We start from the raw sequence: 11507 nt of genomic DNA, 5'->3' as shown, positions 1-11507 counted from the left end.
AACAGCAAAGCCAAAGTTTAAATATCTTTGACAATTCTGTCTATAACTATTTGCTAATCTAACACCAAAAGTCATTCTCTTCTTGTAATCAACTCTTTCTGTTAGCATCAAGAGATTAGAATTAAGGAAAGCTTAATTGTTAAGGTTCCCTCCTCTGTAGCTCAAGGACTTCTGACTGGCCAGGTGAGAGGTTTGGACTCATTAACTCTTTGTGAACCAGAGAAAAATGAAAAAAAGAAGTTATTTATACAGAAAAGATATACATCACACACACTATCATATATAAACACACTCTGGTCAGGTCCAACCACCTGCCTCATCAGCTTTGCAAGTGTTCATGCATACTTATATACATATACATGTACCTACAATGTATGTATAGACAATTAGACATATACATATATACATTTGGTGGATGGGACAGAACGCCTCCAAGCCACGTACCTATATTTTGATGGATGAGGCAAAAATCCCAAGCCATACACACACATTCTGGATGTAGAGGACATGATAACACCAACTTTTATTATTGCTTTCACCTTTTCATAATGTTTAGATAAAAAGTCCTGTATATAAGAAAGAATTATAAATAAGATGTTACATAAAATGGGAGGTACAGAAGAATGTAGACAGCAAGTTCAAAGCAGTGTTTCATTCTATAATCTCATTGTAAGTTCAAAGCAACAAATTCTCATGGCCTTGCTTTATCATGTTACACACCTCTAGCTTCGTCCTTGGAGCTGACCTATAACAAATGTTTTTCTTTGATTAAAAATTAGTCTCAACCCTACTTCTCTTTTTAGTTTAATTGTGAAAGCTCATTTTATTCCCCAGTATGCAGTCTTTATTTATCATTCTATGAGGAGTGAATATATTCTATTCTTGATTCTTAATTTATTACATCTTTTTGGCGAAAGAAGTAAAACAATCTCCTAAAAATTTTCTTCCTAAAATTATTTTAATCAAATCAGGAATTTCATAAAGCCATTAATTCATCTAAACAGCATTAGTTCATGAAAGTTCACCTTCTTGTTGATCTGTAGGAAATTTGCTCAATGGAGTGTGGGCTGGTCTCAGGAATCATTAAGCTTCAAAATAGAGATAGGAAAGGAATATAAACAACAAGGAACAACCCTGGGATGAAGTCACTTGGGACCTTGCTTCTCAGAGTTCACCCATCATAGACCGTTTCTAAACCAGTGGGCCATCTCCAGATAACTTAACTATTTCCCTTTCCTATATGGGTCCTGACAAGATACAATTATTCTCAATGACAATTTTTTAGATACTCAAGGAATAAGAACTTCAGTCAATTTCTTCTTCATAACACTTACTCTTCAAAGTCTTCATTCCTCACATGTTTAATTAAATATTACTAATAAAAATATACATAACTACTGTCTATGAAAAATAACTTTTTTGAAAAATTATGTATGTATTCTGTCACCAAAACATATAATTACTCAACATTTATCATGGTTGATGTTAAAAAAATAAGCTGTTAGCTTCAGTTGGCTGGAGGATAATATTACCTTTTCCTATTGGCTCTTACTGATGGCATCACAGGAGAATTTTCTGGGTGAATCATTTTTTATTGTTTTTCAATCTTGTTTCACAGTCCTAAATCCTCCATTTAATCAATTTCATAGTAGCATCTCTGTGTTTGTGAGAAAGATATCTTTTGCCTCTGTTTTCATTTCCCTTCTGTGTTTAAGTGGGTCTTTGTAGGTCTTATTAAAGAAGAAGTTACCCATTTGACTCCACTTTTTCCTGCCAAATTACTTGTGTTTGTTGATGAGAGATACAAATGATTGCTTTCATAAGTTAGATGCACAAATCCTATGTAAGATCATAAAAAGTATGTTAAGTCATCTACAAGGCATTCTAATGACTAAAATGCCATACTTCAAGAATTTTTCTTGATAAAAAGATTTTTTAAGTTGTAAAGAAAATAATCTGCGCTCCGAAAATCTCAAGGTTTATTGATAGACATTTCTGTTGAATTGGAACTTGTTAAGTAAATATCTAGACTGTTGATTTTGTGATAATTTAAAAAATGTGTTTTATTCATTTTCCTGGTTTTTTTTTGATCCAGTCATCAAAGTAGTCATGCTCTGCATAATAATTCAAATCCCAGATGTGGGTGCTAGAAACTATAACAATGACATGTCTGACAATGTATACCCAGTGATACAATAGATTTATAAATACTGTTGGATTAATCAACCACCTTTTGCTTAGATATAATATCCACTTAGTGAGATGAAACCTATGCCTGGCACTAGGAGGACACTGGAGGAGGTGATCAAGGGTCTGTGCTTAGCTGGTCATAGGTCCTTAGGGATAACCCAATATTATTATTCTACTAAGAGAGTATGGCAACAAAACAATTCTCAATGAATTATTGCTATACCTATAGATCAGAGCATATGCCAATCCTCATCAAAGGACTTTCTCTTATCTCCTTTAAAAAGGTGGTGATTAACACAGAAAATCTTCACTGGTCAATTGGTAGACTCTGGAGTGTAAGCCTTGTGTTGGTTTTAATAAGAACAGTCCCTTGGAGGATTTTGTGTTTGTATACATGGTCCCTAGTTGGAAGAATTATTTGCGAATGGTTAGAGAGAAGGCTTGGTGTTGTTGGAAGAGGTGTGTCAATATAGATATGTCTGTGAGTTTTCAGAAGACTTCCACCATATCCAATCTTGGTGCTACTAGTACCTGTAGATCAAGTTATAAGCTCCCCAGCACCATTCCTCTCAGCCTGATACCATACCTCCTGTCATAATGGTCTTGGACCCTAACCCTCTGAAACTGTAAGCCTCAAATTAACTGCTTTCTTTTATGAATTGCTTTAATCATAGTGCTTTATCAGAACAATAGCAAAATAACTAAGTGTCATAAATATGTCATAATATCATATCCCATACATCAAGCACTAAGATCTTCATGGAAGAACAGAAAAATATGTAAGAGTCAGAGGTAGTAGATAACACAGAAACAGTTTTCCCCGGCACAAGAGGCTGATTACACATAGATGTTCTCACAGAGATTGTGCTAGAATGCATAAGACATGTGCAAGTTCAAGCCAGATGAAATTCCTGAATAGAGGGCAAAGATGTGCATGAAATCTCACCACATTGCTGACATTTTTTTTTAGAAATAACAAACATAAATATAACCTTGAAATCTAACAGATCTGGAGAATTAACTTATCATTTCAAATGCTTAAAGTCCTATCCATGTAGGTTAAAGATTAAACATCTCTACATTCAATAATTCTAAGCACACTTGTACCATGGCTTTCAACACAGTCTATATGGTGTGAGTGTCTATATAGCTTAACTGCCTGTGTGTTACACATACATTTTTACAAGAACAGACACTGCATCTCCCATTCTCCCCTGCACTGATGACAGAGAATAAATGGACTAGTGTATATGTACATCATATACAAAGAGTTAGATGTTATATCTGACTAACTCCCAACAACAGGCCCTAAGAACTTGTTGATTAAATTCACTAAAAAGTTAAAAGCAAAGTCAAACAAAGTGGGGAAGCAGAAAATGCAGAAACATTTTGTTATTTAATTTTAGTGAGACAAATGAAGACATTGGTGCTATTTATTTGAAGATACACTTCAGTGCTGTTCCAGAACAGGCGTCAAAATTTTATTCTGTTCATTCTGCTTGGATTTTAATTCTCTAGTATTTTGAAACCCAGGACAAAGGAAAATATAAGATTCTATGTGTTCTTGGAATGTTATGTCTTTCCAAAACTTATTTGAAAAATTAATTCCCATTATGGTAATACAAGTAGAGAAACCAGACCTTGCTACATTGCACATCTGCCCATAACTTCATGCTAAGCATCATGGCCTCCAGAATATGAACAAATACATTTCTCCTTTTCATTAATTTTTCAGCTATAATTATTTTATATCAGTCTAATTATACACTAATACAGCCCAGTAAATGAACTAGGTATCTAGATTCAGCAAAAACAGGTGACTAATACAGAATTATTAAGTGACAAAGCCTTGCTAGATCCAAATGTGCAGCCTTGGAGGATAGCTGAGCATGGTTGTTCATGTGTGTCATTCATGTACTTATGAGAGTCTGACAAGAGTACTCAGAACTAAGGCCAGCTCAGGTAGTACAGAGGTAACCTGTTTTTAAGACAGAAAATAATAAAGAAACATTAACTGCAGTGACCCAGTGATTTTTTTTAAACCAGGTTAGCTAAAACTAAAATAGAAATTATTAAAACTTGCTGTTTTCACACAAAGACCCAACAAAGAAAGAGAAATTCAGACCAGTTTCCCTTATGAATATCGATGCAAAAATACTCAATAAAATTCTTGCAAACCGAATCCAAGAACACATCAAAATGATCATCCATCATGATCAAGTAAGCTTCATCTCAGAGATGTAGGGATGGTTTAATATATGGAAATCCATCAATGTACTCCACTATATAAACAAAAATCAAAGAAAAAATGACATGGTCATCTCATTAGATGCTGAGAAAGCATTTAACAAAATTCAACACCTCTTTATATTTAAAATCTTGGAAAGATCAGGATTTCAAGGCCATACCTAAACAAAGTAAAAGCAATATACAGCAAATCAGTAGCAAACATCAAACTAAATGGAGAGAATCTTGAAGCAATCCCATTAAAATCAGAGACTAGACCTATTCAATATAGTACTCGAAGTCCTAGCCAGAGCAATCAGAAAACAAAAGAAGGTCAAAGGGATAAAAATTGGAAAGGAAGAAGTCAAAATTTCACTATTTTCAGAACATATAATAGTATACTTAAGTGACCCCAAAAATTCCATCATAGAACTCCTAAACCTGATAAACAACTTCAGCAAAGTGGCTGTATATAAAATTAGCTCAAACCAATTAATAGCCTTCCTCTACTCAAAGGATAAATGGGCTGAGAAAGAAATTAGGGAAACAACACCCTGCACACTAGTCACAAGTAATATAAAATAACTCAGTGTGACTCTAATAAAGGAAGTAAAAGATCTGTATGACAAGAACGTCAAGTCTCTGAAGAAACACTTGAAGAAGATCTCAGAAACATAATTCTACCTCTAACAACAAAAATAACAGGAAACAACAATTATTATACTTTAATATCTCTTAACATCAATGAACTCAATTCGCCAATAAAAAGACATAAACTAACAGACTGGATACTTAAACAGGACCCAGCATTTTGCTGTTTCCAGGAAACGCACCTCAGTGACAAAGACAGACATTACCTCAGAGTAAAAGACTGGAAAACAACTTTCCAAGAAAATGGTCTAAAGAAACACACTGGAATAGCCATTCTAATATCAAATAAAATCGACTTTCAACCAAAAGTTATCAAAAAAGAAAAGGAAGAACATTTCATATTCATCAAAGGAAAAATCCACCAAGATGAATTCTCAATCCTAAACTCAGACACTATTGCGGAAGCCAAGAAGCTGACAGGAGCCTGATACAGCTGTCTCCTGAGAGACTCTGCCGGAGCCTGACAAATAGAGGGGCAGATGCTTGCAGTCAACCACTGAACTGGGAATAGGGTTCCCATTGGAGGAGTTAGAGAAAGGATTGAAGGAGCTGAAGGGGTTTGCAAACCTATAAGAACAATGATAGCAACCAACCAGAGCTCCTAGGGATTAAACCACCATCCAAAGAGTCACAAGGACAGACCCAGGGCTCTAGCTGCATATGTAACAGAGGATGTCCTTGTTGAGGACCAATGGGAGGAGAAGCCTTTGATTCTGCCAAAGCTAGTTTCCCCAGTGAAAGGCAATGTCAAACCTGGGAGGCAGATCAAGGTTGGTGGATGGGTAGAGGGACACCCTCAAAGACAAAAGGGGAAATAGAAGGTATTGGGGGTTTATGGACAGGGAAAAAAGGAGATAACATTTGAAATGTAAATAAAACATATCCAATAAAACTAATAGAAATGCATATTTTTAAAGCCAATAAAGGGGCAGAGATACATCTCAATGGTGAATTGACTTTGAAAGTTGTCTTCCCACCTTCACATATTCACTATACACACACACTCACACACACATATCAAATTTCTGCTCTAGATACATCTAGAGTCCCAATTTGTCTGATTCTCTGATGAAGTTTGGGAGATATTGTCTCAACATATTTATTAATCTGCATGAGTAATTCTGCAAGAGCTCTGTGCATTATTATAAAAGGATCATGTCAATGTTTGTTTTTTAACTAACTTAAAAACAATACACAAGATATAATACTAGGGAAATTAAGTTGGTATAGGTTGCAGAAGGACAGTCCCAAAGATGGTCAGGACCCTCAGAGATGATAAAGGGTAGGCAAGGGAGGAGTGAGTCAGACACAAGGGTTGGGGGAATCTTGATGCCTGATTGACTGGTAGTCTGAGTGTTTTTTAGTTCATACAGAACTCAGTATACAGGGATAGATAGATATTGTTTGAAAACATAGATCATATAATTTTTGTCTCCAGATATGGGTTTAACTTCTTCATGGTCATAAGTTTACTCATAGTTGAGAAAACATGATACAACAGTTACCTTTTAGAATAATTTTGCTTCAGGAACCCAATAACCCAAATACTTAATAATATTATGGTTTCAAGGACAATAGACAGAAATAAAATCCCCAAGCCAGTCTGGACAGATTGCCATGTCTCAAGCAGTGTGATATCAACTTTCAATGGTCAAAATTCTAATTGTTATTAGGCCCAAGAAAAATTTTCAAACCAAATAAGCTACAATTATTATTCAATTTCTGCCATAATACAGTGTTTATATATTTTTAGAATTTATTTCTATGTCTAATCTTGGTATTATTTTGTTCATTGGTAGTAAAATACCACAGTGGCCCATCATGAGCTAACATTTCTAAGGAAAGAGGTCTTAATACTTCATTCTTTTATCATTTATTCACCCTATTGTTTATCCATCAGTATAATCCTCTGTGTAGAGCAAAGATAACTCCAGCCTAAATAACTTTGGTTATGTTTCTCTTCCAGGAGGAACATACCCTGGGTGGCTTCCAATCTTATATGCCAAGTAATTGCCTGAGTGTATAGTAAGAAGACGCTTTTAATCTGACCTGCCCCCATCTCTTACAGCCCACTGAATCTTTATCCTTTTAAGTTTACTTTGTTCTGATTATCTTGCTTCTGAGTAAGTACAGAGGCAGATTTGCAAGTTTCTTGGAGTCAGTCCCTCATCAGGGGATCTCAAGTGTCTTTATTTGAGTAATAACCTCCAGGGCATAAGGAAGACCTGCAAATAGGCCAGAAAAGGTTATCTCCCTAAGAGTGGGAGGGATAATCTACTCAGGACAGTTGTGGGGGAATCTTAGAAGCATATTCCTGGGAGAAGGTGCAAATGATTCATGAGAAACTTTCTGTCAATCTAATATCCCCAAGGTGTACAACTATTAAAGGCCCATGAGCATGCAACACCTGGGGATCAAGAAAAAGCAAGGAAGAACACATAAAATTTAATGCATCATTTGGCCCACATTTGTTGGAACTTTGTCAAGAAGCTGTTCTGATTTTATGACTTTTGCTGTTCACACTAGTTATGGCTATGCCAGTAGAGATCACCCCTTAGGTATTATTCTAAGGGGAAGGTATATGCAATACAAAATTCATCCTCAAGAAAGTGATGCAAAGCTTAGAGATTTCTTTGTTGGTTTTTCATTTGGATGACTTAACTAGAGATTAGAGTGGGGATTTGAAATAACCCATTATCGCTGTAAAAGATAACCCCAGAGTATTTCCCTTTCTTCACTTGTTTTCCGTACTCTGACTCTCAGTCCGTGGATGCCTTTACCAGTAGAGTATGTTCTTGGGATAATAGAAAGTCTGATGTATATTTAATCCAGCCAGCCAGCCTGTGTCTCATGAGTGAAGGATTGATACCATTTGTTTCAGGGTTGTTGTTGAGAGATGCTTTACTACTTTCTGTAATTTTGTTGGTTGTCTTCTGGCTTATGGCTGATTGAAGTAAAAGTAAGGTTGTTTGTTTGTTTGTTTGTTCATTTTTTAAAATAAACTGTCTCCTCTAAAGTTTCAGGGTTTTTCTGGGTCAGTGTTTTGAATACAGTAAACTCCCTCCTGTCTATTGTTCAGCCAGTTCTCTGATGGAAATTCATCTTTTCTTTGCTTTGGTTATACAGACTGTCTTTATTAACCGTTAGAGTTATTGATGACTGATCTGATATTATTCTCCCTTTGCAGGTAAATTGATATTTTGTCTTTACAGCTTTTACTATTAATTTGTGTACTTAACATCTTCACTATAATGTATTATGGAGAGCATCTTCTGTATTCCTATCTATTTGAGGTTCTCTTCTGCATCAATTTCTATTTTCTCCTCTAGGTTTTAGAACAGTTCCTGCTTCAGTTTTACTGACTATGCCATCTATGCCTCCAGTATTTACTGCAATTCTTCTCACATTACACAGGTTCTTAGGTTGGTTCTTTTGACAATTCTTTTAAGTTCTTGGCTATTGTGCTCATGTGGTTTTATATTATTTTTATTTTCTACATTGATTTTGGATGCAGTAATTCATCAGCCTTATCCTCAATACAAAATATCCCCTTTTATGATTAATTCAGTTAATCTTTTATATTTGACCGGCAAGTGTGGATTTTGACCTAGAGGGTTCAGAATTATTCAAACCTTCAATGTCTCTCTCGTTCTCTTTCTAAGAAGGCATTTTAATGTACTCTCCTTCAAACAAACCTCATCTTTTCTCTGAGCTCTTGCAGTCTATGGTGTCTGATACATAATAGTTTTGCATATAGAAATGTATAATACAGGAATTTAGGCATAAAAATGTTTGCATTGACAGCACATATACTTTTATTTGCAGCAACACAGAGAAGATTAGCAATTAGCAATAGCCCCTGTACAAGGACAACACTCATGCTTCTACAGCAATTCTTATTTTTATCATAGTTTCAGGCGAGTAAATTTTATTAAAAAAGAGCATAAAGCAATTTGAGTGAAGTATTAGGAAAGTAAATAAGTAAATGATATATTATAATTTTGCATGTTCCCCAGGGTATATGACCCAGAGTATTATAATGTTTCAAGAACTGGGCTTAGAAAATTTTCTGTGTTCATTTCCACTATTCTTGCATCTCTTTTGAGACTTAAAGCTATCAGAGTGTCTCTAAGCCCAACTGCAATCACTGACAATAGAGGGAAAGGATAGATTCAAACCCTTTATTAGAGTTTAGCATAGGACATGTATCATACTACTCAATAAATGTTAATAATTATTAGATAAATAACATGATATTAATCATACCAAAATCAAGTTGCTTAGAATGTGACAAAATATATACCTTACAAGAAGTAAGGATATAATTTTTTTTGATGATTTATGAATTAAGGTGCCTTGGAATGAAGGGATTTATAATTAGAGTGATAGTAATTCACAACTTCCAACTTGAGAAATTAGGGTCTCTGCACGTCAGAAGATGGATTTGTGAAGTGAGAATGTCTTGGAAAATGCAGAATTAATGAGACATTCAGGAGTAAGATGGATGAAAACGCATTGCATCAATGCATAAAAACAGCAGGGGGTCATATTGAGAGTCCTGCTCAAATAAACTAAGCACACAAACTTGCAAACTTTATGCTTTAAAAATGATAGTGTGTTTTTGTTGGAAGCAGAGATGGGTAGAGCTGTGCAAATTCCAGACATCCAGAGACACATAGTAAGATCCTGTCTGTAAAAAAATAACATGAATATATAAGAATGAATCTGATAGTATGTATTTTCATACTTTCCACAGAATTAATTGTTTTAGCAAATGTTTTAGTGAAATGCTAATCAGAAGATTTCACACATTTAAGGTGAGAAAGAGAAAATTTGTCACTAGCATCCAGCAGCTGGCCTGGTATGATCCCCCAGAAAAAAACTTGGCATTGTTTCTGCTGGTTACGGTCTCTGTCAGAAATGATATTCCTATCATGGACTTAGGCCTTTTTACAGCACCTCCTCATTGTGTGCTCATGGCAAAGCAAGACAATGGCAAGACCATGCAAACACCATACATAATTCTATGCAAACGCCACTTTCCTGTCCAGTGTGTGTGTCTGCTACTTCCCTGCGCATCACAGCTTTAGACCTAGCCTTCTCATCTCTAGATGAGAAGAGTGGTGGCTCAGTGGTAGATGAGAGCTCTTGATGCTCTAGTAGAAGCCTTGGGTCCCAGTGCCTAGTACCCACATGACAGCTAACAACTAAAAGTAGTTCAGTTCTATTGGATCTTATGGCCTTCCGGGAGCACTGCACATATGTTGTACACAGATAAACATGCAGACAAAACACATATACACTTAAAAATAATTTAAAAATTACTTAAAAGAATAAGAAAAATATCCCCAAACAAAATCAAAATTATCCCAACTTTCTGAGAATATTCAACCCTCAGCAAGGCCTTGCCTCTGGAAATTCTCCCCAAAGTCACATAACTTTTAAGTTTTACCATGTTCCTTTCAGTGTTTTATGAATTAAAAAATCAACTCTTTTATCTGGAGCTGTGATCCTCATGGGCTTTGCATGGTTAAAGAAAGTGGAGTGCTTTAGTTTGGGAAATCCCCCAAATATTTACATTTGATTAAGACTTTAGTTTTGGCTTGATATGATTTGACAGTAATGCAAAGTTGAATAAGAGATGCCTAATGGGATCTTCCTATCATTGAATGCATATATTTGGGGACATTGGTCTCTACTGCCATTCCCTGCCTACTCCTGCCATTATAACCACTTGATACAAGAGTTTGTTACATCATACGCTGCAGTCATTTGATAACCACCCCACCAGAGACAAAATTAAACATCTTTCTGAAATATAGATTAAAATCTCCGAAGTATGATATAATGGACCTTTTCTCTCTTAAGTTGATTATCTAGAGTATTTGATTAGGTCACTAACATATAATGGTGAATGGAGATGGGGTAGATAAACAACCCTCTTGATAATCTTAACATTCTTTTGAACATTTCTGAGTGGACATCTCTTTAGGCAGATTTGTCAAGTATAAAGGCAGATTTTTACAGCAATGATGGCAGTTGAAGATTGTGATGTCACCAAGGATTATTATTCTTGCAAGTCACTCCGGGACAGTCTTTGAAATAACAAAGTCACTCTGCGCATTTTACAGTGTGATTGATTATCAGAAATTTGATTTAGGTAAATCTTTTCTTGAAAGCATTGAAAGCAGGATACAGCTGTAAGGGGAAATATTATGATGCCTTGGTCTAGACAATAATTTGATTTGCATTCTTCCTTTTGTGTCTAAGTTCACTACTCTAAACTTAATTAAATCCAACTCGGGTAAATCATTTAAAGAAAGGATGTTGCTTAAGGGCTCATGTGAACATGATAACATTTCTGTTTTGTTTCTCCAGATAAACTTTTTATAGCTTGAGGTTAGAGGGAGAAAACATATTGTCTATATTTCCTGGGGAAT

At 35.4% G+C, this 11507-nt stretch overlaps 1 pseudogene; it reads left to right on the top strand.

Annotated features, from left to right (window-relative positions):
- The first annotated feature begins 8857 nt into the window (after positions 1-8857).
- On the top strand, positions 8858-8971 carry LOC116904654 (annotated as a pseudogene).
- The last annotated feature ends 2536 nt before the right edge of the window (positions 8972-11507 follow it).

Source organism: Rattus rattus, chromosome 6 (genome assembly GCF_011064425.1).
Source record: "Rattus rattus isolate New Zealand chromosome 6, Rrattus_CSIRO_v1, whole genome shotgun sequence".
In the NCBI taxonomy this organism is placed as follows: Eukaryota; Metazoa; Chordata; class Mammalia; order Rodentia; family Muridae; genus Rattus; species Rattus rattus.
This window is presented reverse-complemented; position numbering and strand designations above follow the sequence as displayed.